Here is a 14,403-nt window from a genome sequence, read left to right on the forward strand (position 1 = left end):
TTGGGTTCCAACGGACAAGAGTGAAGCATCATATGTAAGTATGACTTTGGGTATAAAACTTTAGGTGTACGTGTATATTAACTTTTTTCTAATTAACGATGCTGAAAAACGATAACTTTATTTTCAGTAAAATCGGTTTTGCAATTCAAAAGGGTTGCGGCGCAGCTTGTTGTCCGTTTACCTGTCTCTCTATTGTAACTGGATCATTTTATTTGTTTTAATGGAGAATCATCCAAAAGAAATAATAAAAAATAAAAATATAAACAGGTAAATATCATGTTAACATGTCTTAATCTATTAGGACTCGAATTTAAACATGTTGACTTCTTTAATACATGGAAAATGTTAAGCTTAAATCCAAAGTTGTTAAATCTCGTGTTGTCGTGTCGTGTTAGTAGGTCTATGTGAAAAATTGGCAGCCCTACATAAGACACAAGAGATGATAAGGCCATATGTACTGGATTTGGGCGACAAAATGGGCGAATTTCGGGCAACAACACCGTCCCCTCCAACGATATGAGGGGCGGCAAGGGCGGTCCATGTCCGGAAATATTATTATTTTATTATTATGATATATATATATATATATATATTATGGGATGCGTATCATTACAGAACTTTTAAATTATTTTAGAACATGAAGGAACTCTTAGTTATTAACGTTTTTAGGAAAGAAATTTATATGTTAATATTATTTGAGTGTAGTTTTATCACTTTTTATATGTATGTTTATGATTACAATTATAAAAATTAGTTTTTACACGTATATTTGTTTTTTTACACATGTAAATTTGTTATTACATAAATTTTGTATTTGTGTAAACTTGTGATTTATATATGTAATCAAAAATTTGTTTTAAAAATATGATAACTCTACTCTTTAACAATAATAATATATATTAAAAAATTCAAATAACTGTTGGTTGCTAAGAGTTCTCAAAGTTCGAGTTTTTTAGAGTTCTATAATGAAACTAACTTTGTATGTATGTGTGTGTGTGTGTGTGTATCTACAAAACCACTACACCCTCAAAACAAAAATATCTCATTTGCTTACTGGGCGCAACATGTCACTTATCCCCATTCCCAACCCCTGGGCGTTTTGCGGTGATATTTTTGGTGAAGCGTTTTGTACATAACGTTAGGATGACCCGAGTTTTGAGGGTCTTGTGAGAGAGAGAGGTAGAGAGGGGGAGGAGAGAGGCATTTTTCACTACACCCACTTTTTACAAAATGCTCAAAATGTGACTAGACGTCAAATGACGTAAAATATCTGAATGTGCCTAGTTTTAACTACTCGTTGTCTAAGAGTTAAACATATAAAAGATTAACCTGTCCATGGCGAGCCTAGAAATGTCTCACCAATGATTGGTTGGTCCATTAGTTATTTAATTTGGATCCAATTTGTAAGAAAACTTCGCCCACTACCCTTCTACCCACAAAATCAGTTCTCTATCTTTTACACATACAAATGATTAAATTTATGAGTTATTTTTATCTTTTTGAAGGATAACTTTCAAGATTACTTTTACTTAAATGTTAAAGAGTGGTCCTCGAGGGCAATACTCGACAACTTGAGTTCAATGATCCTAGCGCAAACTTGTATATATGTTGTATACCATAATACGAGTATGATTGGTATAACTTTTGCGTATCTTTGCATCATATATATTTTAAATCATATGTTCAATTTTACTTACATGATTAACAACAATGAACTCAAAGCTAGCATGGTATGAAACCATTAACAACACAAGCCAAACAACTCCATTAGTTTCCAAGTGTGAGCCAGGCATCTACCACGAGAGTTTGACCACTACATTGACTCCTAAGTATGGGTTAGACGTCCCTAGGCGTGGGACAAACCCGAATCTCATAAGCTCCTAGGTGAATGTGTCCTTAAGCGTGATCCAAGCGTCCCCAAAGTGTAGGACAATCCAAAATTATTAAATCCCCAAATGTGAGTTTTCCCTTAAGTGTGGTTCGGACGTCCCCTAGGAGTAGGACAATCCAAAATATTTAACTCCCAAGTGTGAGTTCACCCCAAGTGCTAATCCAAATAACATTGTAAAACAACCTTAGACGATCATAGACGGTATAAACTTGACGCCAGATAGTGTTATCGGTGGTAAGAAGGGTAAAGTTACAAGATCCATTAGAGATGGAGGCGAGTCGTCTAAGTTACTTTAAGTATTGAAAGAGGGGTATTATAGAAAAAGTGTTACCGGTTAAACTAAACCTACGTCTTTAAGAATACTTTACACACAATTTATATGATTTCTTATTTTAAATAAGACTTCGAATCATGAACCACTTAGTCGATAAACCCCATAAATATGTTTAAAAAAACTACCAAAAAGATTAGTAAGAATGATGTGTTTTTAGATATTATTAAAACTATAGGTAGGCAATGTGGAAGCATAACCATTCATTGAATGTTTGAATCATTGAATCATTTGAGTTTTACTTTGACAAATTCCCTATCAAGGCAGGTACTAAAGTAAACTCAGAACTTGTTTAATTAAATACTTACACTTTTGACCCTTTAAATTATTGATTGGTGAAATTATATCTATCGTTATCATATAAAGAAGATGTATTTTCTTTTATTTTGAATATTTTTGTATAAACTAAAAAACATTTTTATAAGCAAAATTCTTTTGTTTATGGCAGCTTGGATTCAATTGATAAGTCAATAGATTAAGAAACGTTCTAATATGCTCACATAGTTTTATTTATGCATTCAAAAATAGGGGTGTTCAATGAGGTTATGCGACCATTAGCTATATGACTATGTGAAGTTGGCTCGTTTATAGTTTAAAGCAAATCGAGCTTAATTAACAATCTATAGTGCAAATTTAAACCTAAGTTGGAGCTTAAATAATAAATGAATTTGAGCACAAGCTTTAAATACGAGTTTGACTATGCTCCCGATCTTATATGAGTCTATTATTTATATAAAATATAACAAATTCATTATATATAATTAATATATAGTTAATTAACAATATAAATTATATCTTTATTTATGTCATAAGAATTACTCAATATATAAAAAAGATGCAAATAATTATGTTATCGTTGAAATCATTCCACTACTGCAAAAAATGTAATCACGCTATTGCTCAAGTATGCAAATAATTAAGCTTTTGATCAGGTAATTACTTTAGTCATATACACAATTACTTTAGTTATACAACTAATTACACTTTGTAAATAATAGTTCTATTATATGTAGATTAACTATCTCGTGTAAGTAGAGTAAATATATTGTATAAATACGGTAATTACTTTTGTTATCACGAGTGTTTCTACAAATAGATTAATTATCATGTTTAACTAGATTAATTATTTATATGTACGTGTATGATTAGACACGTCGATTGTAAAATGTAAAGTTAAATAGTTGCTCTACTTATAAGATTTATTACTCTACTTATATTTTAGTTATAATATTTGGTTACATATTACTCTACTAATGAACATAATAACCCTAGTTAAGTTCACTACCGTAATTCTTTTATTTCTTTATGCAAATAAATGGTCGTCTCTTCAGCCATTGATAGCAATAGCAACTGATAACAAAAATGGATACAACGACTCAGATTGTTCAATTCGTATGGTTCAATATCTTGATCAATCATCTAATTCGCAAGCTTCAATTTCCTTTGGTTCGAGCAAAAAATGTAATGACGTAGTTCGTTCACTCTTATTCACAAGGTTCAATTGATCAACTGATCTGATTAGCAAACTTCAATTGATCGACTAGTTTAATTCGCAAGCTCAAATGTTTAATTAGGTATTTACAATTTACTACCTCACTATTTTTTTAGGTTTCAATTTTCATTCACTTGGCACACTTTATTTGGTAAAACTATTTGTATTTGATCCAAACCCACAATAAGTAAATGACATATTTTTTATATCCATAAAAGTTTTTTTTATAAAAATAAATATATATACATATAATCATTATAAAAGATAAATAGAGATATTTATATATGACTAAATTAATAATATACTTAATAATAAACAAGTCTGTCACGATTTAAAAAAAATTGTTAGTAACCTTGGCTTAAGCCTTAGGAATAGAGGTTGTAACGGGTTAAACTTTAGCTCTTTAATATTAAGCTGAGCTCAAATTTAGACGAGTTCAAGCTCAAGTTGACTTGTTTACACTCTAGAAAAAGATGAAGTATTTTAACTTTAATAGTTTAAACTTGACTCCGCATTGTTCACAAAATTGCTGGTCTTCCTTTTCATCTCCGATTACTCGATGATTTCCACAAGCACAAATTCCACTTTTGATAGACCCAAAATTCTTTCACAAAATAATCCATCTTTTTCTGGTTTATTGGTTTTGTAATGAAAGGTATAAGGTTTTGTAACCTCTCCAACAATCTCGCCATTAGGCAGGATTTTTCTGGACCAAACACTTATTTGTTGAGGAGAAACTAATCCAATTCGGAGTTGTTGATGTGTATATCGATCGATCATAGAAGAAAACTTCTGCTTCATTTCAATTAAGCTTCCTTCCTATTAAGCCGGAAAGTCTTCTCAGATACAAGAAAATAATTCAGTGCCAGAGCTAAAGATCATAGTTTTTGAACGAACAATCGAAAAGATTCTGGGGCATCTTCAGGAGTCGATATTCTTCCTTCAAAGATTATAGATAACTAAATAAATAATTCATTTCGTCACAATGACAAGAGAACATAGAAAATAATAACTTTATAGTGTGATTAAAAATATAGATATTTCAAAAAAACAAATCCATATTCGAATGATTATCAAAAAGTTTATGTATGAGTTCATCAGCAATTGATCCTCGTTGAAATGTTGACTTTGACTACTTTTTTTGATTGCCTACCCATTCACCATATCCTCCATGTTAGTGTGGTAGTGATGCTTGCAAATAACTAAAGAATAAAAGATGACATTATCATTATCAACTCATCACATTCGTTCATTTTATTTTCTTTTTGAAAGGATCAAATGATCACATTCTATAATTACTATACAATATTATATCTTTAAATAGTCCATAATCATTTTCTTGGCAAACTGATATTTTAAACAATCTGTTGACTACTACTTTGACCCCCCCTTTTCATTGGTCAACTTAGCAACCTCATATATTGAAAAGTGAAAACCATTAATTGAATTTGTCGAACCGCACCAGACCAAACATACCAGAACCGAACTGCACCAAACATGGAAACTAAACTGTACCACAAATGTTTGCATGTTTGTTATTGGATTTTGTGACGGTCAAAGAGGAAGTGATAAAACAAACTCCCGATATATCTTTTGATAAGAGTCTTGACGATGAAGAATGGTGGTAGAACTATGTAGATGAGATAATTGTGATTAAAACTAATCTCATCACGGTGCAAGTAGTTGACTCGTGAATTTTTTATTTTAAGTTATTATGTTTATGACTGATATATTCTTATTTGTGTCTTAGTTTATTGAATTACAACAATGGTTTTTGAAAGTGGTTGATAATTTTTAATGTTAAATTATACGTAAAGGCTCATACACATGCTTGACCTGATGACTCGTTGGTGATAACATTAATTTAAATCATGTTAAATTGTTCTAGCATTTATTTGTTGGACGTAATTTTCGTTGGGCCGACTCATCCAACCTATGATGAGTTGGTGTCTTGTTTATCAAGTTAAGCACGTGACTTGGTTTACATGGAATAAATTACTTGAAGACCAAGTCGAGCCAATAACTTGGACAACAAGTACTTTATTTATTAATAGTATTTGAATACTGTTATGGTATTTGTATACTAGTCTACTTGGGTTTTCAAATCTAAATTAGTACATATATACCTGAGCTTGTGGGTTATATTATTGAGAGTTTAAGTATTGTAATTTTCAAGCTAATTAGAATTACAAAAATCGAGCTTATAATCTGAATTTTAGTTTTTGTGTTTATCGATCTTGTTCAGCAAACTTCATTATCCTATATCACATCATGATCACATAATCAAGAAATTGTCATGTAATTTAAATACTGATCATGCAGTTCACGAGATAGATTTAGACATGTACAAACGAATTTTATTAACTAAACATACAATAGAAATAAATTCTACAAAATTTACCGCATAAGTGTGTATGGATTAGGTTTCTCAATCAATTTTTATTATCTTTTTATCTTGTATAAAAATTCAGAATAAATAATCACTATAGATAGGTACAAATAGTTCATTAGATTGCGTAACAAAAAGTATTGACTTGGTTAAGCCACAATACTAATCCAAATCAAGCAAGGCCAACTGGATTAGAATTCTAACTCAAAGCATGAACGTCCAGAAGTGATATCAACCCATTTGGCTTTGTCATTATCAAGTTATGATGTTAGGAAGTTAGGTCAGAAAACAACATCTCTAATCATATTTGAAACACAATATTGTAAAATCAGAAAAACTATGATCCACCCGTCTAAAAATTACAATTCTTAACTTTCCAAAAAATAGACTCAAAATAGTATGACCTAGGATCAAGAATAGACGAAAACTAATCATGTATCATAAACTGTAGTGGTGAAACTTGGATTAAGACACCCGGGGGGGGGGGGCAAATTCAAAATGTATACAAAATATCACAAACAAAGGGGACGGACTTAAATTTTCGGCCGAAAAAGGCTAAATTTATACTACGTATAGAAAATTTCGGACGAAAACGGCTAAATATTGCACCACGTATAAAAAATTTCGGCCAAAAACGGCTAAATTTTACACTACGTATATAAAATTTCGGTCGAAAACGGCTAAACTTACACTACGTATAAAAAAATTCGGGCGAAAACGGCTAAATTTTACACTACGTATATAAAATTTCGGACGAAAATGGCTAAATTTACACTATGTATAAAATATTCCGGACGAAAACTGGTAAATTTACACTACCGCGTAAAAAAACAGGGGGGTCGGGGCCACCCAGCCGTAGGAGTCCTTCGCCATTAACTAAGGAAATATTTTAGTTTCTTAATATTGTTATGTTTCCATAATTATTTCAACTTATTTTCCAAGTTAAGGTTTCTAGTTTAAAAACTTGTAATCTTGTTCTCAATTGAATCCGACAATACTCGAACTTTTCAACATTTTCAACTTTCCTTATTTATTGTTATGTTAACAATTATTTACATAAAAAGATATTAAAAACCCCATTTTGTATTTTTTTTAATTGAATAAGGGAAATGTCTAATTTAAAAACCCATTTAATGACTAACCAAACAACATCATGAAGCCTCAACACCATCAGGAGCAATAGCTCGAATCACATCCAACGATTCATCGGCATTAGCAGCCAAGACACGAAGATAAGGAAAGACAAGTGTGTCTAAATCATCGATCGCACCGGAAAGTTTCCCGGCAATATCAGGATCATATCCGGGCACAACATCAACACCTAAACCATGTGAACATAAATCATAACCAACTCTCATACCATCTTGAAACTTTGATTGAAGTAACAATGACCGCACAATGTCGTAGGGTTTAAGGATTTCGACACTCTTGCGAAGCTTGTCAAATACATACGAAAATCCCTCGGTAATCAGCCACTGGCGATCATGGTGAACGTCGTCAAAAAGCTTTTGTAATGTAGCATTATGAGCGCTTAAATGAGCCATAGTCTCGCGCAAACCCTTAATCTCTTCTTCTAACTCGTCGTGCTTAGCCTGGCTGGTTTTGTTTGTGCTTTCCAACTCCCTTTTTAGAACATCGATCCTCTTGACCTTGTCTACATATTTTGGTTTCAGAACATTCAATTCACAGCTCACAAGATTTTCGCGTAACAATGCAGATTCCTTTTCCATATTATAAGCATAAGCACGTTGCTGACACTCATCAGCAACGCGCTGAAGCCGAGAAGCCTTTGCTTTCTCTTCCTGAAGCTCGTTCTTGAGCTTCAGAATCTCTTCATCTTTCCTAAAACTCACAGGATTTTTGCGTAGCAATGAGGATTCCTTTTCCTTATTATAAACATCAACACGTTGTTGACACTCATCAGCAACGCGCTGAAGCTGATAAGCCTTTGTTTTCTCTTCTTGAAGCTCGTTCTTGAGCTTCAGAATCACTTCATCTTTCCTTAAACTCACAAGATTTTCACGTAACAATGAGGATTCCTTTTCCACATTATAAGCATCAACACGTTGCTGACACTCATCAGCAACGCGTTGAAGTTGAGAAGCCTTTGCTTTCTCCTCCTTAAGCTCGTTCTTGAGCTTCAGAATCTCTTCGTCTTTCCTTAAACTCACAAGATTTTCGTGCAACAATGCAGATTCCTTTTCCTCATTATAGGCATTCGCACGTTGCTGGCACTCATCAGCAACGCGCTGAAGCTGAGAAGCCTTTGCTTTCTCCTCCTGAAGCTCGTTCTTGAGCTTCATAATTTCTTCATCTTTCCTAACAATGGACTCCTCACATTCCTTCAACCGCTCTTGCATGAATGGTCCAACACGATTGAGCCGAGCCAACAATTCACCGAATTCTTCACCTATCATACCATCCTTCATCTTATTGCCCACATTCGGCACATCAACTTGTCTATCTACCGTCCCAGTTGCAATACCAACAACGCCAGTAGAAACGTTCTCTGAAGGTGACGCTTTCAAACTAACGACCACGGACTTAAGTACACGACCAGAATCTCGTTTACGAGATGGATCAGGTTTTCTTGATCTACCATGAGTCAAACGAATCTTCTTATTAGGATCACCACCACCATTTGTACTTGAATGAAGTCGCTTTTTCGTACGATCCAAAGAAGCGTTATCATATGAATCCATAGACATAGCCAGTGTTGTCCTTTTAACTCCTTAAGTACGTACGTGAATAAATTTTTGCGTAGTGGACAACATACAAAGTTCACCCCAACCCTATCTGGTTTGTAAATAATACGAAAAAAGAAAAGAATAAATAAGAATAACTAGAAACCATATAACATGTTAATTAAAATTATACGTATACATAACAGTCAATTCAGAAACCACGTGAATGCATACATTCGCCAAGAACGTCACTGTCACTGCTTTGATTACTTACTATGCATTATTAATTTATTATGAACATATTGTTCGTTATCGACCTAGCAAACTGGCTGGGTGCCTGGGTCAAGTGGGTTCGGGTCACGGGTGAGGACGGTTTTAACCATAATAAACCCAGGTCAAAACAAGCCGATTAGAAAAAGTTGTTTTGGAATGGGTTAGGACGAGTATGGGTAGCAAGGGGTTTGGGTCAGAACGGGTTTCATATCGGAACGAGTTGGTTTATATAATTGGCGTAAAATTCAAAACTAAAGAAAATTTAAATAATTTGACTAAAACTCTTTTCATATTTATATGGCAAATTGGAAATATATAATCTCATCTTTTATGTATTGGCCGATAATTATATTACCTTTAAAATTCACTGTCAACGGTCTAACCTTTCAACTATTTTTCTCTCAGTTGATCTCCATTAAAGAACAACATCGTTAAGTGTTTTTCCAAATTTCAAACCAATATTTTAAGGCTTTTGATCAGAAAAAAGATACGAGTACACTAATATAAAACTTATCTAGAAAAAGTTATTCAAATGGCTTGATTATTGTTTATTGAAAATTCAAACACTCGAATTGAAAACAATGTTTCGTTGTTTGGATCGCCGTTTCGAGATAAGTTTTACATTAGTTGACTCGTATCCTTCTTCCAATCAAAAGCCATAAAACATCAGTTTGAAATTCGAAAAAAAAACTTTTCGACGTTAAATGTTTTTTTAACAGAGGTCCATTGAGAGAAAATAGTAGAAAGGTTGGAACGTTGTCAGTGATTTTTAAATCATCATCATCGTACTCAGTAAATTCCACCAATAGCAAAGCTATGGTAGGGTCTGAGAAGGGTAAGATGTAAGCAACCTTACCTCTACACCATAGGAATAGATAGGCTGCTTCCGGTGAGACCCTCGGCTCGATAGTAGTTTTGCATCAAACCTTAGACATAAGGCACGTAACACTCAACCATCGACACACCGGCCTATTGGTGTATGTACCTTTGTGTTTCGGCTATCAACGCCACCACATGATGCATGATTAACCTTTCGACATTTTTAATGTTATTTTCATGAGATTAGTAAATAACGTCAAAATTTGTGCAATTTCACTTTTGCCCACCCGAGGTTCACACATATATACATTATATGCGCACACCGCAAGCAGGGCGTGTCAGTGATTTTTAAATGTGGGATTATTATCGACCAATACACAAAATGTGAGATTATTTATTTCCAATTTGCTTATAAATATAAATGATTACAAAAATCCTACCAAAATGTTTAGGTTAAAACCACATAAGTGTCGTCGCGCTACGTGGCACCAGACATGCGCAACCCCACACTAGAACACGCGTAAACCGGCTATGATACACGCTTGACCCACGACCATGGCATGGTTACGTGTCCCTTGACGCTTGGTGACGCATCTGATGCCACATATGCACATACTAACTTGTTTGATAAATAATACCAAGCCATTATGATTTGATTGAAAAATAGCATCAACATATTCTGACTTGTTTGAAAAATAACACTAGCCCATTCTGCCACGTTTGAAAATAACACTAACCAATATCAACCGATTTTTGGTTGGTTGGTGAAAATTGCGGGCTAGTTATGAAATAAAGTGCACTTGCCTACGTATTCAAAAATTGAAATACAAGTACAAATTCGATTAATTTGTATCATCTTCTTTGCCCATAGATAAAAAGGCTTATTGGATTTTAATAATCCTAACTAAAAGCCATTGACCAATAATAATCCTAAATGAGTTTGAACTTCCAATTAACGAAAGACCACTAAGAGCCATTTCTTTGAATTTGGGATCACAAGTGGATATAAACCTAGTTGGAATTATTATCGACAATAGCCTTTAGTTGGGATTATTAAAATCCAATACCTAGATAATACTATCAAGTTTTGATTTATTGGTTTATTTGATTTTAATAATCTCTATTAAATGGTATTGGCCGATAATAATAATTATTCAATTTATCTCTATTGGTGACCCCAATTTAAAAAAGTTGGTCCCAATGTCCCCTATTAAAAAGGACTTAACGACGTTATACATTATTCCGAATGTCAAACTAATGTTTTAGAGTTTTTGGTCGGAAAGAGGATACGAGTCGATTGATGTAAAACGTCGTTCGAAATAGTAATCCAAAACGATAAAACAATGCTTCAATTCGGGTATTTGAACTTACAATTAACATAAATTAAGCCGTTTGTATCATCTCGAAACTCGACGTAAGTCCTTTTTAACGGAGACCATTAACTTTTTATTATTTCAAAAAAACAAAAAAAAGTTATTGGTCTTAATTCCTCGTGAGACTACTCACACAAACACTTGCACAATTAAATCAACGATACAAACTTGTTAATAGTTTACCATTACCTTAATATATATGCGATCGACTTGTACCGTCTCTGCAACACTTTGAGAACTAACTAATTTTAGGGTTTGTTTGTGATTGTTATATTTATAACATCGGTTGTATTTATTTTGGGCGGGGATACCGGAAGATAGAGATGTTCAAAACGGTTTGGGACTAGGAACCGGAACCGGTTCCTAACCGGTTCCTATATTCAAAACCCCCTTTTAAACCGGTTCCAGGCTCGAACCGGTTAGGGAACCGAACCGGTTCTCCCACCCTCGGACCCCTAACCTATCTAACCGGTTCTTACCGGTTCCTAAACCGGTTCCTACACTGTAACCGGTTCCAACCGGTTACAGTGTAACAATTTTTTTTTTTTCGTTTTTCGTTTGCGATTTGGATTCTAAACTACGATTCGTATTTGTATAGCATGAAAAATAAACAAAACAATTAACATAAAATTCATTTTATTTACTTTAAGAAGTTCAAAAAAAAAAAGGTTACATGTTTTAAAATCTTTAAAAACAAACTAACAAAACATTAAACTTATAAATATAAAGTTGTGACATATTATTTCTAGAAAAGCCTTCTTGTTCGTCGTAATCATTGAGCAGCGACTTCTTCCTCGGAATTACTTGTAGAAATGCCTTCTTGTTCGTTGTGCACTCGAACATCAAGTGGTGTTTCATCTTCGAGAGTGGTTACGTGTTGAATACGATCGATTGAGTCCAAGTGATCCTTTAAGCAAATGCACATCTCCACCGACTCCGAATTTAGTCTTGTTCTTCTCACCGATATTACCCTGCCACTAAGAGAAAAGGCGGATTCCGAAGCTACCGTAGAAGCTTGGACGGTTAGTAAATCACGGGCCATGGTGGCAAGAATCGGAAACTCGGTTTCCTTTACCTTCCACCAAGCCAAAACATCAAAAGTGCCATATTCCTCTTCGGATAAACCGGTAGAGTAATCATTTGCACTATACCTTCCTAGTTCGCTTGAAGGGGTGTTACCCCTTTGTTTTTTAGCCGTTACGTTGCGAACGGTGTTCATAAGGCTAATCATGGGATCTCGTACTCTAGTAGCACTTGAACTTGATGAAGACCCCCCGGCATAGGCATGTGTATGTTTGACCCATATTTATTTAAATAAAAGTCATACATAAATTTAAAATTCAAGTTAAAATAATTTTTTGCCTCTGTTGAAAAGTTTGGGTCAATTTCATGCATATCTAAGGCTGAAAAAATTTCGTCTATCACACATTCAACCCCCGTAACATTTAACATTGGGTTTAAAGCGGCGGCGCAAGTAAAAACCGGTGGCAATTCAAGAAAATATTTTTTTAATTTAAACTTCATTGGTAATATGATGTTTGAAAACATTGGACTTTTATTTTCAAATTCTTTAAGATTGTTAACCATTAAAAATAACTCCGAAAGAACCAAGGGACTTGTCGGATAATACGTTCCCGATAGTTTCGTAGTTGATGTTTTAAAAACTTCAAGAAAAGTCGATAAGTCATTGATAATTTCCCATTTCTCATTTGAAAAGGGGATTGCCAAATCATTCTCGGCAAGACTAGAATGAAACATTTGTAAAGTTTCTCTTTGTTCCAAAGCACTTTGAAACATTGTGCAAGTGGAATTCCATCGATGAGGTACATCCCAATTAGCTCCCAAAGCTTTTCTTCCCGTATCTTTACAAAATTTTCTATAATCCATTTGTCTTTTTTTACTTTTCTTAAAAACTTCATGTAGTATTAGTCTAAAATCGTTTATAACCGATGTAACCTCATCCGAAGCAAGTCCGTCTTGCACGATTAAATTAATGATATGTGCAACACACCTTGAGTGAAAAAATACACCATTGCAAATCGGCGTATATTTTAATTTTAATTTATCAACCGCCGATGTATTATTCGACGCGTTATCAAATGCCATTGAAAATATTTTATTTTCTAGTTTATAAGTTTTTATAACATAATCTAAAATTTCAAACAAATTATCTCCCGTATGTGGATACTCAAAGAGTTCGAAAGCAATGGTGCGTTTCATCATTTCCCACGATGACGGGTCTACCCAATGAGCGGTGACACAAAGATAAGATTCGGGTAGACCATGTGGAGCCGACCAAACATCACTAGTTAAGTTTATTCCCGTATTTATATTTTCAAAATATGCAATTAGTACCTCTTTGGCCTTCTTCCACAATTTTAAACAATAACGTTTAAGAGTATGACGACTTACGTGAGTGTATTGTGGTTGAAGCGTATCTCGAATCATGGCGGTTAAGCGAGGGTTGTCGAAGTGGCTAAACGGCAAAGCTTCTTGAATCACAAACTTCGCCATACGATCTTGAACTCGATCAATTTGGTATGTAAATATTCCGCCTTCACTATCCATTTGCGTTTGTTGCGAATCGACGTTCTTTTTCAACGCCTTGCAATACGGTTTTTCGATGTGTTTCTTCAAATTTGAATTCGAAAGTGGGTTTAAATAAACCCCACAAAACTTGCACCGAGCCTTCAATGAATGGTCACTCAATTCAACCAAATCCCAATTGCACCAAATCTCTTGATTACGATTATGAGGTACAATACGAACGAAACTTGGTTCGGCGTTGGAACCTTGACCAACCGATGATTGTGAGGCAGCCATAACAACAAATATGAATATAGAAGAAGAGAAAACAAGAGATTAGAGAACTCAAAACATTGTAATAGCGTTTTTTTGTATTTTTTTGCGTTCGGGTTTGCGTTTTGAGTGTTGTGATGAACCCATGACACCAAATACCTATTTATACTAGTAGTGGGGTGCTTGGGGGAGCCAAAAAAACGGCTATTTTTGACCCCAACGGTCAAAAAACGGCCAAAAAAAACGATTTCTAACGGCTTAATCGATCCAACGGCTAGAACCGGTTCCATCCGGAACCGGTTAGGAACCGGTTCCGGTTCGGTTCCGGTTCCTACCCGCCCCCACTCAGAAA

Source organism: Bidens hawaiensis, unplaced genomic scaffold (genome assembly GCF_021521415.1).
Source record: "Bidens hawaiensis isolate Kalapana, Puna unplaced genomic scaffold, B.hawaiensis_p1.1 tig00015610_1, whole genome shotgun sequence".
Classification (NCBI taxonomy): domain Eukaryota; kingdom Viridiplantae; phylum Streptophyta; class Magnoliopsida; order Asterales; family Asteraceae; genus Bidens; species Bidens hawaiensis.